The 17,461-nt window shown below is 49.0% G+C and overlaps 1 protein-coding gene across 4 annotated transcripts in view; it reads left to right on the top strand.

Moving 5' to 3' along the window:
- The first annotated feature begins 3,390 nt into the window (after nt 1–3,390).
- The window catches only part of LOC119965744 (cadherin-6-like), a 206,715-nt gene continuing 192,644 nt past the window's right edge, over nt 3,391–17,461 (top strand). Inside the window, exon 1 of one of the 4 annotated variants that reach the window (XM_038796523.1) lies at nt 3,391–3,573. The gene's annotated coding sequence lies outside the window, so the exon portion shown is untranslated. Of the gene's footprint in view, nt 3,574–4,400; nt 4,564–8,018; nt 8,430–10,171; nt 10,455–17,461 lie in introns of those variants that run through there. The other 3 variants (XM_038796524.1, XM_038796525.1, XM_038796526.1) reach the window with 3 other exon arrangements.

A 17,461-nucleotide genomic window follows, 5' to 3' on the forward strand; every position in this document is an offset into this window, starting at 1 on the left:
AAGAAAAGTATCATTCGCTGCTCAGGAAATGACCAACTTATAGAACATAGAACATACAGTGCAGAAGGAGGCCATCCGGCCCATCAAGTCTGCACTGACCCACTTAAGCCCTCACTTCCACCCTATCCCCGTAACCCAGTAACCCCTCCTAACCTTTTTGGTCACTAAGGGCAATTTAGCATGGCCAATCCACCCAACCTGCACGTCTTTGGACTGTGGGAAGAAACCACAGCACCCAGAGGAAACCCACGCAGACATGGGGAGAACATGAAGACTCCGCACAGACAGTGACCCAGCGGGGAATCGAACCTGGGTCCCTCGTGCTGTGAAGCCACTGTGCTGCTGTAACTTCAGCTAAGGAGAAAGTTTGAGTAAACTGGGGTTGATTTTGTTTAAAAACACAGAGGCGAGGTGATTTAATTAAGGTGTAAACAGTTATGAGGGGAAGTCAAAAGGCTTATTTCCTGTAGACAAAAGATCAATTCCCAAAGCACGGTAGCATGGTGGTTAGCATAAATGCTTCACAGCTCCAGGGTCCCAGGTTCGGTTCCCGGCTGGGTCACTGTCTGTGCGGAGTCTGCACGTCCTCCCCGTGTGTGCGTGGGTTTCCTCCGGGTGCTCCGGTTTCCTCCCACAGTCCAAAGATGTGCGGGTTAGGTGGATTGGCCATGATAAATTGCCCTTAGTGTCCTAAAAAGTAAGGTTAAGGGGGGGGGGGGGGTTGTTGGGTTACGGGTATAGGGTGGATACGTGGGTTTGAGTAGGGTGATCATTGCTCGGCACAACATCGAGGGCCGAAGGGCCTGTTCTGTGCTGTACTGTTCTATGTTCTAATACCAGGAAGAGGAGGCAGTGGCATAGTGGTGTTGTCACTGGACTAGTAATCCAGAGACCCAGGGTAATCCTCTGGGGTTCTGGGTTCAAATCCCACCAGGGCATATCGTGAAATTTGAATTCAATAAAAATCTTGAGTAAAGGTCTGATGATGACCATTGTTGTAAAAGTCCATCTAGTTCACTAATGTACTTCTGGAAAGGCAATCTGCCATCATTACCCAGCCTGGCCATGTGACTCCAGACGGCCCACTCTGAAATGGCCCAGCAAGCCACTCAGTTCACAGGCAATTAGGGATTGCTCGCCCAGCCACTGATACCCACATTCCAGAACGAATTAAAAAAGAACATGTTCAAAGTTTAAGGACTAGAGGGGAGTGAAAGAGAATGTTTTTTTCAAAAAGAGGGTGGTGAGTGCCTGGAACTCACTACCTGCCAGAGGCGGAGACCACATGTGGAAAAAGTCCCCAGCCCCCGCTGAAGACCCCCCTGCCTCGCCAGCGGAATGCCCCCCCCCCCCCCCCCGACTGTGACGCCGCTGAACTCAGTCTGCAGCCGCCACACGAGGTCCCTGAACGGTGTGAGCAAACGCGAGCCACGCCGTCGGGGACTCAGCCCATTGGGGGTGGAGCATTGGGGGAGGGCCTCAGGTGACGTCCTGAGTCCATCCATATGGCGTGTGGTGTACTCCCTGAGTTCTCTGTTTGTGAGGGGCCGGAGCGTCACAAAACCGGTGCCGTCCCTAATTCCGGCGGAAACGGGGATTCTCCGGCCAATCGCTGAACACGATTTTGGCGCCCGCGATCGGAAAAACAAGCACAGTCTGCAGAGAGAGAAACAGAAGTTTCTCGTCCAATATGCTTCTTCATCGGACAGTCCTGTTCTGAAGTTGCATGTTCGAATCGAATTGTTAATTGTTGATCTGCAGACGATGACACTTCTGCTGAGATTTTCCAAAACTTTCTGTTTTCATTTCAGATTTCAAGAATCTGCAGGTATTTTGTTTTTCAAAGACTGGATGGCTCTTCCTCTCTTGGCCTAAACACAATGACGCATATAATGTCCCTCTGTGTTTTAAATCTTTATATGTTTCAATGTTCAATGTTTCTGAGAAAATTGCTTGCAAAAAAAGATGATGAACGAAGCACACCGTTGCCTTTTGGGAAAGAACCAATTTTCCTGAAGACCACATTCTTGGAGCATGAGTTAAATTCAAAGTCTCCTGTTCGAACGGTACAGGGTATCGAATCATAGAATTTACAGTGCAGAAGGAGGCTTCCAGCCCATCCAGTCTGCACCAGCCCTTGGAAAGAGCATCGAACTTAAGCCCACATCTCCACCCTATCCCCATAACCCAGTCACCCCACCTAAATCTTTTTTGGACACTAAGGGGCAATTTAGCACAGCCAATCCAGCTGACCTGCACATCTTTGGGCTGTGGGAGGAAACCGGAGCACCCGGAGGAAACCCACGCAGACACGGGGAGAACGTGCAGACTCAGCACAGAGAGTGACCCAAGCCGGGAATCGAACCCGGGTCCCTGGGGCTGTGAAGCAACTGTGCTAACCACTGTGTTACCGTGTGGCTCTAAAGATATTGGAAATACTCCATATGGGGGGGGGGGGGGGGTGTTATTTTTTTCACCCACACAAGGAGCTGTTAGCCCTGCGGAGGGTTAACCAGCAGAAGAATGGATTGACTCTACAGCCAAATATTTATATGGCAGGTAATTGAAGCAAGTCATTTAGGGCAGAAGTATTTTCTTGTTAGAATTCTATGAATACATTAGCTCTTTCGGCTCAAGCTTCCTATACACAGGGAAATAATGTATTCCCAAAATAATTGAACCTTTTTTTAACCATCGGAACATTATTTTTATTTTCTTTTGTTTTTACCCAATTTATTTCATTTAGCCCATGGACGTCGAGTTGGGGGGGGGGGGGGGGAGGACATAAACTTTCAGGGTGTGTTTCCGAAGGGTTGCTGATGCTGAGGCAGTGTTTAGATCAATATTCTGCCTGGTTCGACATGTGGGGACAGCACAGGGCACCTCATCTCGGAGGGGTAGGGGCGCCTGATATGAAAATGGTTCACACATTTGTTGGTTTGTTTCAGCTTTTCTTCTCACAGATGATGAGAGAAAGCAGATTATGAAGAGTATGTGTGTGTGGGGGGTTGAGGGGGAGAGAGGGGTGGGGAGAATGTGGGAAAGCTTAAAACTTCAAACGTAGAGGGGTCAATTCATCACAGAGTGTGTGTGTCTGGTCAGAGGCTCTCTCCAACTCAAGCTCTTCACTGGAACACGCCCACTCAATTCACTGGCAAATTCCTCAGTGTGAAAGACACCCACTTACAGAGGGGATGCCAGTGCCCTGCAGTCCGTGCAGAGCAGACTCCCTCCAGCAAGGCAGCACAGTGCTGCCACACTCCTCCCCTGCCCCCGGCGGATATCATTCTCAATAATAGTCAGAGCATCGCCAATGGTCACCAATCAGCAAGCTGACAGGCAGAAAGAACCCCCCCACCCCCGCCTCCCACCCCTCTCACCCCCCTCCCCACCTCTCTCTGCCTCCGAGAGCTGGAAGTAGATGGAAGAAGCAAGTCTTGGATTGGCAGCGTGGGTACAGGAGCGGCAGCAGCAGCAGCGCCGGGCACCGGGAGCAGGCTGCCAGCCTGCCGGGCACCCCCTCACTGCAGCAGAGGGGCGGACTACCTCCCCGAAAGTGCCCCCTGCTCCCAGGTAAGCGCAACACCTCCTGTCCGGCTCCGGCTATCGGCTGGTTGGGGGGGGGGGGGGGGGCAGCCTCGGCGCAGAACAATGCTGAAGGCATCTTCCTTGCTGTGTTGCTCATCCCCTCCCTCCCTCTCTCTCTCTCCCTCTCTCTCTGTCTATCTCTCTCTCTCTGTCTCTCTCTCTGTCTCTCTCTCTCTCTCCCTCTCTCTCTGTCTATCTCTCTCTCTCTGTCTCTCTCTCTGTCTATCTCTCTCTCTCCCTCTCTCTCTGTCTATCTCTCTCTCTCTCTGTCTCTCTCTCTCTCTCCCTCTCTCTCTGTCTATCTCTCTCTCTCTGTCTCTCTCTCCCTCTCTCTCTGTCTATCTCTCTCTCTCTGTCTCTCTCTCTCTCTCTGTCTCTCTCTCTGTCTATCTCTTTCACTCTGTCTCTCTCTCTGTCTATCTCTCTCTCTCTCTCTCTCTCCCTCCCTCTCTCTGTCTCTCTCTCTGTTTCTCTCTGTTTGTTTCTCATTCTCTCTGTCTCCGTCTCTCTCTCTGTGTTTCTCTCTCTCTCTCTCCTCTCTGACTCTCTCCCTCTCTCTGTCTGTCTCTCTCTGTTTCTCTCTCTGTCTGTCTCTCTCTCTCCTCTCTGTCTCTCTCTTTCTCTCTGTTTCTCTGTCTCTCTCTCTCTCTTCTCTCTGACTCTCTCCCTCTCTCTGTCTCTCTGTTTCTCTCTGTCTCTCTCTCTGTTTCTCTCTCTGTCTGTCTCTCTCTCCTCTCTGTCTCTCTTTCTCTCTGTTTCTCTCTCTCTCTCTTCTCTCTGACTCTCTCCCTCTCTCTGTCTCTCTGTTTCTCTCTGTCTCTCTCTCTCTCTCTCTGTTTCTCTCTCTGTCTGTCTCTCTCCTCTCTGTCTGTCTCTCTGTCTCTCTCTGTCAATCTGTCTCTCCCTCTCTGATGGTCAGGACTGACACAATGTGTCATTGCTCCGGAAGAGTACCTGCTGCTGTCGATTGCAGAGGTGAGATGTGTGGGGAGGGGTGAGTGTGTGTGTGGGGGAATGGAGAAGGGCTCCGTCCACTTTGTCCACTCTCAGTTTGCTCGCTGGGCTCAATGTGGGAACGCGCCGTGGTTTGGCAGCCAAGTTGAAATAGTTCACTTTGATGGGAACTGCAGCCTCCGCGGGCGGGTGGACCGGGGCTCAGGCAGTGCTGAACGGACCGGGAATCGCTGAGCGAGTGCAAGGAGGCGGCTCTGTGCAAACCTGCAGTCACAAATCCTCCCCATTCCTCAGGCCAGGTAGACTGGGACCGCTTTGGGGATGGGGGCGGGTGGGAGTTGAGTGCTGTTTGGGAGGAAGGGACACCCTGTCTGCTGGCTCTGGGGCTGTGCATTGGTGTGTATGTCCCAAGGTCAAACGGAGTAAAGCAACATGCGGCACAGACAGGCCAGACCCCCCCCCCCCCCCCCCCACACACACACACACACAACCTGGGCATCTGTACAAACTGCAGAGTTTGAAACTGGAGGCAATTTACCAATATAAAGGCCTCTCTGTATTTAGCATCGGGCGGCACATTATCGATCTCATTATTTATATATCTGTAAGTGTGTGTGTGAGGCAGACCGTTTATAGAGAGAGCGACAGTCAACCCAAATAAGTCAGTGTTATCTGTCATTGTCCATGTTGTTTCTTTAACTGGGGAGTGTTTTACATTTGCAGCTAGGCTGTCTGGCTCCTCACACTGAACAAGCCCACACCACACTCTGGCAGAGCTGCTGCCCTGTCACAGTCTCCTCTTGTCAGTGAGCAGACAGACAGGTCCGGTGAAGCTGCAGGAACAGTAATTTGGGGAATCACAGTGCAGTCAAACCCGGGCGGGATTGTGTCACTGAGGCACTCGCTGTAACTGGGCTGTGGGGTTAACCCCAGGACTGGTGCCGGGTGGCTGATAGCCAGGCAATCATCAGGCCAATCGGCCCATCGCATCTGTGCTGACCTGAACAATCCGATATGGACGGGAAGAAGGGTTTGAAGTTACTTTGCATCTGCGAGAAGGGAAGGCTGCTTTAAGAGAAAGTTGCTGATTGAAGCATTGGAGGAATGCTGAGCTGATTTGTGCCTTGTCACTGTGCAGGGGGGGGGGGGGGGGTGAAAGTGCTTAGTGGGGGCTTTGTAAGGCAGGGGGGAGTATTTTGTTTCCCGATCACTTTCTGTTAAACCACCGCGCCCCAGAATCTCAGAATCCCGCAGTCTCCATCCTGAACCATCTCCACCCGGACCCAGCTAATCACCCAGGCTGAATGTGTTCAACATTGTCCTGTGCAGTGTGAATGTGAGAGAGCGCAGAGCCGGTTTGTGGGCACACACACACACACAGAGCAGCGTTAACCCTCTCCTCCGGCTGTGTTCCCCATACTAACCAAGGTGGAACCACTTGGACCTTGCCCCCAACGCCCTATTACCGTTTCTGCTCACGTCCAGAGGTCCTTACCACATTTAACTTCACTCCCAGACCCCTGTATTACACGGAACGGTGGCCTGAATAGATTTACCCAGAATAAGATTAATACAATGAGACTCTCCTTTTTTTTTGCATAAAAGAGTGCGTCTCAGGGCCCCTTTAGCCACCGTTCACGGTGTCGAAAAAGCGAACCGTTTTAACCCGTTGCTGTCCATCAAATGTCGGGCTGCGGATAGCAGGGGGCAGTTCTCAGCTGCTCCCACACGAATTCCTCTGTGAGTCTGTGCCACTCTGTGTGCAGAGTCAGGAAAAGCAGCAGTTTAATTACTGCTCAGCAGAGATTGGTAGATTAAATAAATCAAGATTGATGGGGACGGCAATAATGGAATTCACATTATCCAAACAAGTCGCTCTTTTCTCTCCCCACTGACAGTGGCGGAGGTTCAATGATGTTCGGTAAGGAATTTACAGAGGCTGGACCGCTTAGATCTGCGGCTGATCCGGGAGGGCGAGGGTAAAGTGATGCTTCGAAATATAAAGAGGCGATGCAAAGATCTTCCCAATTGCGTGTCCGCTCCACAACCAGTATAAGGAGCCCCGAGTCAAATATGTGTAGGAAACATAGAACATAGAACAGTACAGCACAGAACAGGCCCTTCGGCCCTCGATGTTGTGCCGAGCAATGATCACCCTACTCAACCCCACGTATCCACCCTATACCCGTAACCCAACAACTTTTTGGGACACTAAGTAACCTTACTTTTTGGGACACTAAGGGCAATTTAGCATGGCCAATCCACCTAACCCGCACATCTTTGGACTGTGGGGGGAAACCGGAGCACCCGGAGGAAACCCACGCACACACGGGGAGGACGTGCAGACACCGCACAGACAGTGACCCAGCCGGGAATCGAACCTGGGACCCTGGAGCTGTGAAGCATTTATGCTAACCACCATGCTACCGTGCTGCCCTGTGTTTATATTGATAGTAGTTTGGGAGCAGGGGCGAGTGGGAGGTTATTTTGGGACAGGCTCCATTCTCGTCTCAATGTCTTGTTACCCGTGTTACCATTCAAGGAATTCTAGCAAAATAGTCTCACCCGTTGCCTCAAGTTTTTCCCTAAAGTTCCCTCTGGGGGTTTCAATAACTCGCGAACACGCATAGATCCGTTTCCAGATCAGTCCTGTACTGAACCTAACGCTGCAATTATTCATATGGCTCACATGAAAAATATTAATTGGCCAGCTTTCAAGTTAAATAGTTGAGCAAAAAAGCTTGCAATCAGCGATGTACGACTGTGAAATGTGTGACTCAATTTGACAGCGGTGATAGATGGATATATATTGGGGTTTTTTTTTATGGTAGATCATCACTTTGTTCTGGTCAAGGTTGAACTGCTGTTAAAGGTTACCCCCCCCCCCCCCCCCCCCGGTAATATCCGGCTAGCTGACACTGTATTTGGTGGGTTGCTCACCCACCTTGCGTGTAACATCTTCAATCCAACTATGAAGGACTTCAGGAGCGAGCAGGGGACAGCAACTGTATAACCCCAGTTGCTGCAATCTTACTGGTTTCCAGCCGAGCGGCCGAACACTTTGATTCCCAGTCATAGACAGACAAAGATTGCCCAGTAAGATCTGTCCCATGGGGTTAGCTATGCGCTTCTTGAGCCTCATAAGGCGCAGTACTGAGCCTGACACTCAAACCCACGGATTGAGAACAGGCCAATACATTTAATGACAGACTCGTGATACTTACTGTGTTTTATACCAGCACCTCTTCATGACGCTGGCCATGGGAAACATCAAAGTAGCAATCGCAATGATATATATGTTCTACAATTTCCAGATTAATAGACGATTACATCATATTTCTCAATAATGTGTTGACAGAGAAAGAACACACATTCCATATGACTTGTTTGTATCAAGAACGTATTGAGATTACTTGATGTAGGGTGTAGAGATTTGCGATAGAGATTGTTCACAATTTGCCATTGTTGATTTCTTTACAAGTATTGGTTGGAGAATTCGAACGGTCGGTCAAGCCTTATTGACCTCAAAAAGAAACCTTATTGATACCGAAGTTTATGGAGACAAATTAAGTTGTTAACTTTTAACTTTGATGCAGTGAACAGGATTTTGCCTCCTCCATGGTCCCAGTTCAACACATTCACAATTGTTCAAACCAATAGCATAGCCCAATTCAGAATGACAGCATCACAGCGGTATTACACTTCATAAAACTCGCCCTGTGGTTACCAGATTACAAGACCCAACATTGGTAGGAGTGAAAGAGGGACTGACTCATTCTTGTTAACCTTAACAAGGCTCTGATCAGAAAGATTCAGACAAAGGATTTCGGAACTGATGTTTATTGAGAACTAAACGACGCTGGGTTGCTGAGGATCTGTGGAAAAAGGTGAGAGGTCTCTGCCTTTGTTTTTTTTTCCAGAAGTTCTAGCAGGAAAATTACTGTAATAAGTTTAGGCAAAATATAGAAGTTACAGGGCAGCAATTCACTTCAGAATCTATGCACGATTGCAATGGTTAAAAGATCATCCTAAAGATATGTTAAGTGGAAAGGGATGATTGCTACAACCCAGGAAAGGACAGTGGAAGTGATTTGCAGAAGATGTACCCAGAATTGGCCATGGATTGGCCATGGATTGGTGGATTGGCCATGCTAAATTGCCCGTAGTGTCCTAATAAAAGTAAGGTTAAGGGGGGGGGGGGGGGGGTTGGGTTATGGGTATAGGGTGGATACGTGGGTTTGAGTGGGGTGATCATGGCTCGGCACAACATTGAAGGCCGAAGGGCCTGTTCTGTGCTGTACTGTTCTATGTTCTAATGGTAGGAAAAGAAAACATCAGAAAATTCTGGAAACACACAACAGGTCAGGTGGCATCAATGGAGAGAATTAGCATTTCAGGTTAACCACTGCCCAGTGTTTCCAGCATGTTTTTGTTTTACTTTCACACAACCGTGTTTCATGTGTTGTTGTTTTCTGGAGAACTATCTCATTGTTTCCAGGGATCGACTGAAGTGCTAACGAGACAGGGAATGTATGTGTTATATTGTTGTGCAGACTTAAACAAGTGGACCAGGATTATTACTTACTCTTTCAATGTACAAGCGGAACAAGGTTTAATTTGTCAAGAAGGTAGTGAGTATTGTCGCTGAAGTGTAATAGCGCCGAGGAACTGCGATGCTGTCATTCTGAATTGAGTTATGCTATTAGTCAGGACATTGTGAATGTGCTCCTGTTATTCTGAGACGCGTTCTTTCTCTCTGATAATTAAGCTCACGGTTGTTGTATTGTTTCCGGCACAGAGGCAGGCGGTGTGATGGAAATAGCCAGAGAGAGTGCTGAAAATACCCAGCTCCAATCTTTGACTGAGATTTTCAGCAGTCCCAGATTTGTTGTTTTCCTGGGCACAGTCCCCCCCCCCCCCCCCCCCCCCTCCCCGCCCTGTCTTGTTCAGTAACTGGCACCTTTTAAAACGGCGGAGGGAGAAACGGGAATTTTGAATTTGAGTTCAATCACTGAAGCCGAATTAAGTTTGGGGTACAAGCAGAAAGTGCTGGATGAACTCAATAAGTCTGGCAGCGTCTGTGAAGAGGAAAACACAGTTAACATTTGAGTCCCGGGCGGGGGGGGGGGGGGGGGGGGGCAGTGGTTAGCACTGCTGCCTCACAGCACCAAGGACCTGGGTTCGATACCTGCCTTAGGTGACTTATTATTAAGCCCCTCTTCACCAAGAATGAGTGACCAGCCGCTGTGTACCCCCCCCCCCCCCTTCACTAACCAATCCACTATATAGACAGTGTGAGTGTGGATCAATGTATCGAGGCAGAAACATGTCCTGCCTTCAGCCTGTGGAGCCAGCTGAATGTAGCAAACAGCTGGAGGCATCTGGCAATGTTAGTTCGACAGGGAGTGGAGCACAGCTACTGGCAGTAGAACACAGATTAAAAGTGAGGTGTCACAAAAACTGATTGGTGATTCCTGGGGGGGGGGGAGGGGAGGAGCTGAAGAAGGTTCGCAATCTTCTCTTGGATGTTTTAGCCTGCGAAAATGGTTTGGTCCTCCATCACTCCTGTACCCTCCCCCACCCCCCTACCCCCAGGGTCCAATGTTGACGTGTGATCTCTTGCCCATTTTCTCCCGCTTGGAACCCCCGCCCACACCCTCTTCCCCCAGCCAGCAAGGGCAGCTAACCTATGGAACTCTGCCATCCTCGTTTTAATGCCAACAGAATAGGCCATTCAAGATTCCTAAAAGATTAGCCATTGCTCCACCTCCCCACCCGTCCCCACCTGCAACTCCAGCACAACCTGGTTGAGAAGCCGAGTGGCCCTCAGTTGAACTTGGATCCTGGTCGTCGGTCTTGGGCTCGGTCAGACTGCAGAGGGCACCGGTCATTGCGTTTCCCAGGATGGAAAGGTGGGTATTGTCTCTCTCCGCCGCAGCATGGCCAGGGTGAGGTTGGGGAGGGGGGTGAGCTAAACTGGATAGTTCTTTCAAAGTGCCGCCGCACGGATGATGGGCCGAGTGGCCCTCCTGTGCTGTCCGATTATCTGATTCTGTCAGCCAGTTTCTCCAATGGAGATAGAGGATAAGACATGAAAGCTGCTGCCTGGCACCCCCTGGCAGGGTAAGGACCCAGTTGTTTCCAAACCTCACTTCAAATCAATAAACCCAACCCCCAGGTGGCTGTCTTGGTGACAGGTTCAGAGTGTTTCATTACCTTGTGCTCTCAGAGATGTGATTGTTGGTGTCATGGAGACTGAGCGGCTTTTGAAAAGGTTTGACTGAACGTTTGAGTAACACTCAACTATTTCCATTTGCACCTCTTTTTCTGATCAAGGTTCAATTGCCGGATTGTGCTCTTCCTCTCATTGTTACATTTGATTGTGAAAAACTGAAATGAAAATCATTTATTGTCACAAATAGGCTTCAAATGAAGTTACTGTGAAAAGCTCCTAGTTGGCCCCTGGCACCTGTTCAGGGAGGCTGGTACAGGAATTGAACCGTGCTGCTGGCTTGCCTTGGTCTGCTTTCAAAGCCAGCTCTTTCGCCCTGTGCTAAACCAGCCCCTGTGAGTGAGTGTGTGAGTGAGTGTGTATGAATGGGCATAAGTGAGCGCGTGATGTGCTGTGAGTGAGTGTGTGTGATGATTGTGTGTGTGTGTGTATATATGAGGGTGAGGGTGTGTGTGTTTGTTTGTGACTGAGTATGTGTGAGTGTGTGTGAGTGTCTGGGTGTGAGTGAGTGCATGTGTGTGTGTGAGAGAATGTAAGTGACTGTGGAAATGTGTGTGTGTGTGAAGTGTGCATGTGTGTGTGTTAGTGTATGAGTGTGTGAGTGAATGTGTGTGAGAGTGCATGTGTGAGTATGCATAAGTGCGAGTGAGTCAATGCATGAGTGAATGTGCGTGAAGTGTGTGAGAGTGTCTGTGTTAGTGTATGAGAGTGTGAGTGGGTGTGTGGGAGAGTGCATGCATGTGTGAGTGAATGTGTGAGTGAATGTGTGAGTGAGTGTATGTGAGTGTGTGTTAGTGTATGAGAGTGAGTGGGTGTGTGGGAGAGTGCATGTGTGAGTGAGTTTGTGAGTGTGTGAGTGAGTGTGTGTGAGTGTGTGTGAAAGAGAGTGTGTGTGCATAAGAGGGTGAGTGTGTGAGAGTAAGTGCATGAGTATGTGTGTGTGTAAGTGTATGAGTGTGAGCAAGTGCATGTATGTCTGTGTGAGTGTGTGCAAATGTGTGTGAAGTGTGAGTGTGTGTGAGCATGTGAGTTTGTGTGTGTTAGTGTGTGAGTGAGTGTGTGTGGGAGTGCATGTGTGAGTCTGAGTGTGAGTGAGTGAATGCACGTGGGAGTGAGTGTGTTAAGTATGTGTGTGAGTGTGTGTGTTAGTGTATGAGAGTGTGTGTGTGTGTGGAAGTGAGTGTATGTGTGTCCATGCGTGTGTGAGTGAATATGAGTCGAATAGAGTGTGTGTGAGAGTGAGTGTATGAGAGTGAGTGTGTCAGTGAATGAGTGTGTGAGTGAGTGACTGATGTGTGAGTGAGTGAATATGTGTGTAAGTGTAAAGTGTGTGTGTGTGTGTGAGAGAGTGTATATGTGTGCATACGTGAGTGAGTGGATGTGTGAGTCCATGTGCCTGTGTGTGAATGACTGAGTGTGAGTGTCTGTGTGTGAGAGTGAGTGTGAGTGTGTGTGTGAGTGTGTGTGTGTGAGTGAGTGTGTGTGTGAATGTGTGTGTGTCTGTGTGAGTGTGTGTGTTTGTGAGTGAGTGTGTGAGAGTGAGTGAGCGTGAGTGTGTGTGTGTGTGAGTGAGTGTGAGTCTGTGTGAGTGTGCGTGTCTGTGAGTGAGTGTGTGTGAATGTGTGAGTGTGTGTGTGTCTATGTGTGAGTGAGTGTGTGTCTGTGAGTGAGTGTGTGAGAGAGTGAATGAGTGTGTGAGTGAGTGTGAGTCTGTGTGTGTGTCTGTGAGTGTGTCTGTGTGTGTCTGTGAGTGTGTGTGTGCCTGTGAGTGTGCGTGTGTCTGTGAGTGAGTGAGTGTGAGAGTGAGTGTGTGTGTCTGTGAGTGAGTGTGTGTGCATGTGAGTGAGTGTGAGAGTGAGTGTGTGTGTGAGTGTGTGAGTGAGAGTGTGAGTGAGTGTGTGTGTCTGTGTGAGTGAGTGTGTGGGTGTGTGTGTGTGCCTGTATGTGTGAGTGTGTGTGTCTGTGAGTGAGTGTGTGTAAGAGTGAGTGTGTGTGTGTGGGTGTGTGTGTCTGTGTGAGTGTATGTGTGAGTGTGTGTGTCTGTGAGTGAGTGTGTGTAAGAGTGAGTGTGAGAGTGAGTGTGTGTGTCTGTGAGTGAGTGTGTGTGCCTGTGAGTGAGTGTGAGAGTGAGTGTGTGTGTGAGTGTGTGAGTGAGAGTGTGAGTGAGTGTGTGTGTCTGTGTGAGTGAGTGTGTGGGTGTGTGTGTGTGCCTGTATGTGTGAGTGTGTGTGTCTGTGAGTGAGTGTGTGTAAGAGTGAGTGTGTGTGTGGGTGTGTGTGTCTGTGTGAGTGTATGTGTGAGTGTGTGTGTCTGTGAGTGAGTGTGTGTAAGAGTGAGTGTGTGTGTGGGTGTGTGTGTCTGTGTGAGTGTATGTGTGAGTGTGTGTGTATGTGAGTGAGTGTGTGTAAGAGTGAGTGTGTGTGTGGGTGTGTGTGTCTGTGAGTGAGTGTGTGTAAGAGTGAGTGAGTGTGTGTCTGTGAGTGAGTGTGTGTAAGAGTGAGTGTGTGTGTGGGTGTGTGTGTCTGTGAGTGAGTGTGTGTGTCTGTGAGTGAGTGTGTGTAAGAGTGAGTGAGTGTGTGGGTGTGTGTGTCTGTGAGTGAGTGTGTGTGTCTGTGAGTGAGTGTGTGTAAGAGTGAGTGAGTGTGTGTGTGGGTGTGTGTGTCTGTGTGAGTGTATGTGTGAGTGTGTGTGTCTGTGAGTGAGTGTGTGTAAGAGTGAGTGAGTGTGTGGGCGTCTGCGCCTGTGTGAGTGTATGTGTGAGTGTGTGTGTCTGTGAGTGAGTGTGTGTGCGAGTGAGTGAGTGTGAACTTCTGTCTGCCCCAGACAAGAACTGTTCCATTGATGTCCGTGAGTCTGGAGGTTGTGCAGACACAGACCGCGAGTCAGACAGTGCAGGGGAAGTGCCTGGTTATTGTGGACACAGCCCAGCTCAGCATCGCTCACACACAGCGATGGAAATGTGTGTGGAGTCAGAGTCAGAGTGTCTCTCTGTCTGCACGGTGCCACTCTATCGAGTCGAGGAAGATTTCTTTTGGGACGATGACATTGGAAACATTTGCAGATTGCGCTGGTTTCTCAATCCGCTTAACTCCCCCCATGTGGCCGGGAATTCATTCTCTCACACCTGGCCAAGGCTGATGGGGGACAGAGTTGACGGGGGTGCTTTATTCAAGCAGCTGATGAAGCAGGTCAGAATTCCTGTTCACCATTTCACACACACTCTCTTGCAGAAGAATACAGTTTGCACCATCAGGGGAGCGGTGACAGGAATTCTTCACCCCCCTTTGGCAGAAAGGAAGTGTTCGCGATGGTGGGGAGCCTCCGATTGAGAGAGGGGGTGTCATCATTCCCCGGGATCCAGCCAATCCCACCCCCACCCCAGAGGAATGTTCCCTCTGGGAAGTTCAGTCCCTGCTCAGTGACATTAACGAGACATCTGTCCCCACAGCACAAACTTCAGCCACAGAGACAGAGCCTGAGGAATAATTCAGAACACTGACTCTGAGGGCGCGGAGTGAATGCCATTTGCAAAGGGGGGCAATATTGTGGGGGGGGGGGGGGGAGAAAAATAATCCCACAGAAGGACAGCTTGATGCATCCAGACTGAAATGACAAACACGTGGGGCTGCTTCAGCATTTTGAACCTCACCAGCCTCCTCTGAACCATTGGCTGTGTCTCAAAGTGACAGAATCATAGCATTTACAGTGCAGAAGGAGGCCATTTGGCCCATCGAGTCTGCCCCAGCCCTTGGAAAGAGCACCCTACCTATCCCCACACTTCCACCCTATCCCCATAACCCCACCTTACCTTTTTTTTGGACTCTAAGGGGCAATTTAGAATGGCCAACCCACTTACCCCTGCATATCTTTGGACTGTGGGAGGAAACCGGAGCACCCGGAGGAAACCCACGCAGACACGGGGAGGATGTGCAGACTCCGCACAGACAGTGACCCAAGCCGGAATCGAACCTGGGACCCCGGTGTTGTGACGCCATTGTGCTATCCATTATGCTACGGTGCTGCCCAGAAGGCCCAGTATCAAAAAAAAAAAAATCTGAAGTTTCACTTTGCATCACACTGGGAAAGCCCAAATGTCAAGGAAGTCACAGATGCAGAAATATATTATCCAGATATTAGCAGCTTGGCACCAAGGTAATCAACATTTCTGCCTCCTCTACATTTCCACTAAACAAGTTGCATTTGGGGCAAATTGCGATTGGGCAAGAGGTGTGTGTGCACTGGAGATGGGGTCAGATTTATACTGTAACCCCCCATCCCCACTACAGTATAAATCTGACCCCATTTCCAATTTCTCTCCATCTTTGACAAAGAGTCACCCAGCCTCAAAACGTTAGCTCCCTTCTCTCTCCACAGACTCTATCAGACCAGCTGAGATTGTCCAGCATTTTCTATTTTTGATTCATATTCCAGCATCTGCAGTCATTGGCTTTTTGAGATGTGTGTGCACTGCTGCTGGCTGCGAGCATTCAACTCCCACTTATATAGATGTCTGGCTCCCTCATGTGGTTGAATCACTTTGTTCTTTTACCGATTGATGAAGGGACTGAGCTGCCCACAACATAGAATCATAGAAACGGAGAATTCCTCCAGAGTACAAGGAGGCCATTCGGCCCATCGAATCTGCACCGACCCCCTGAAAGAGCACCCTACCCATGCCCATTCCACCGCCCTATCCCCGTAACCCCATCTCACCTGCACATCCCTGGACACTAGGACACAAATTATTTATTTTTGTAAATCCACCTAACCTGCACATCTTTGAACTGTGGGAGGAAACCGGAGCACCCGGGGGAAACCCACGCAGACACGGGGAGAACGTGCAGATTCCGCACAGTCACCCTTGGCCGGAGTCAAACCCGGGTCCCTGGTGCAGTGCCTTTTGTTTTTAAATATTTATCAGAAACCAATATTACTCCAACCTGTACAAATCACCGATGATACAAGAACAGGAAAACAAGTTTATTTGAAGTGTTCCTTTAAAATCCTTGTCCCAGACAATGCATCATTGAAATATGGAAGAGAGCAGGTGGTAACACCAAAACATTATCAAAGTCCATTGGTCAGGTCAGGTCAGGAGCACACAGGAATGTGGAGGTGAGCTTACAATCAGACTAGTTGTGTTCCCATTGAATGGCGGAACAGGTTTGAGGGGCAGAGTGGCCTTCCCTGCTCCTAATTCGTACGTTGGGTTATTTTCCGGATCAGAAACTATTAATTGTGCTAAATGGTCAGCACCTGTTCCAAAGGCGTGTTTCAGCAAGCAGGGTAGCAAACCCCCCCACCCCACACTCTCTAATCTGGAACAGCCCTCGGGGATCAGGTGGCTGCTTCACAACCAACGTGTGCTGATCTTCGAAGGCAACTTGCTTGAGTCCCATTTCCTGGAGAGTTAAATAGAAGGTGGGCAGATGAACAATGTGAGTTTGGATTAATAACATGGGCTTGAACTGCCGTAATCTTTCCTAAATTCCTGCTGCAAATCCACAGACAGGTGCACTGTCCTTTTGTGGGACATTGGATGTACATAGACCCCCTCACTCCCCTACCTAATGGGAAGATGTGGTAATGTCACTGGATTGGTCATCCCCAGGCTAATGGCCAGGGACCATGGGTTCAAATGCGTCCTTTAGGGAAGGAAATCCACCCTCTTGATCTGGTCTGGCCTACATGTGATTTCAGACCCACAGCAACACGATTGTCTCTGAAATGACTGAGCAGTTACTTAGTTCAAAGGAAATCGGGTTTGGGCACAAATGGCGGCCTTGCCAATGACACTCACATCCCATGAAAAACAAACTTGTGACTTGTGACCAGTAGTTGCAGGTACATCTGATTCTGTGTTATCATTGATTTTGGGTTGTTACAGGACGAGTTGTGATGTTCTCCCCATGATTGTAACCCCCCCCCCCCCCACCCCCCAACTCAGGCCAACACCAATTGGCCAGTTGTGTTCACCATTTCACAAGGCACAAAGTGCATAATGAGCCAATCAGAAGTTCCAGTTTCTGCAAATTGCATCTTTCCAAGTCTTACCATCGTGTTTATTAGTGATATTGACATTCCTCCCCAGATGTAGTCCATTATGTATCTATAGGTGCAACTCAAACAAGGTTGCCAGTCAGTCAGACAGTTTATTGCAGGGAACAAAAGTGTCCATCCCAAACGCTGATGATGCCAAATTGATTTTTCCCCCTTAATATGAATTAGAGCAAAAGTTGTGAGAAATGATTAAATTAGAGTTATTAATTCTTGAGATGGATTAATAATCAGTGCCACTTGGCTGTCTACAATTGGCATTACCGCGACAATAGATTAAGTAATTTTATTAATTTACTGATTTCTGGTTGCCAGTAATAAGTATTGCCTGGGGAGCAATGTACGAGGTATTGTTAAATTTGCAATCAATTTTGTGTGGTCCTGTTTTTAGCAGTGTCCTTTGGACTGTTAATTCATTGCTGATTCCAGTAACTCTGTCTCTTCTGGGGAGACCATTTGTATGAGCAGTGGAATGCGGAATTATTCCCCTGCTCGTTGTTTTTCTGTTTCTCCAAATGATTTTTGTTTACCATTTCCAGTTCCTGTTTACAACTAATTGAATAACCACTGATGTATTTTTGATGTCTTGCCTAAGCAAGTAACATTAAGGGTTGATGGCTGCTATGTATA

This window comes from Scyliorhinus canicula, chromosome 5 (genome assembly GCF_902713615.1).
Source record: "Scyliorhinus canicula chromosome 5, sScyCan1.1, whole genome shotgun sequence".
Classification (NCBI taxonomy): Eukaryota; Metazoa; Chordata; class Chondrichthyes; order Carcharhiniformes; family Scyliorhinidae; genus Scyliorhinus; species Scyliorhinus canicula.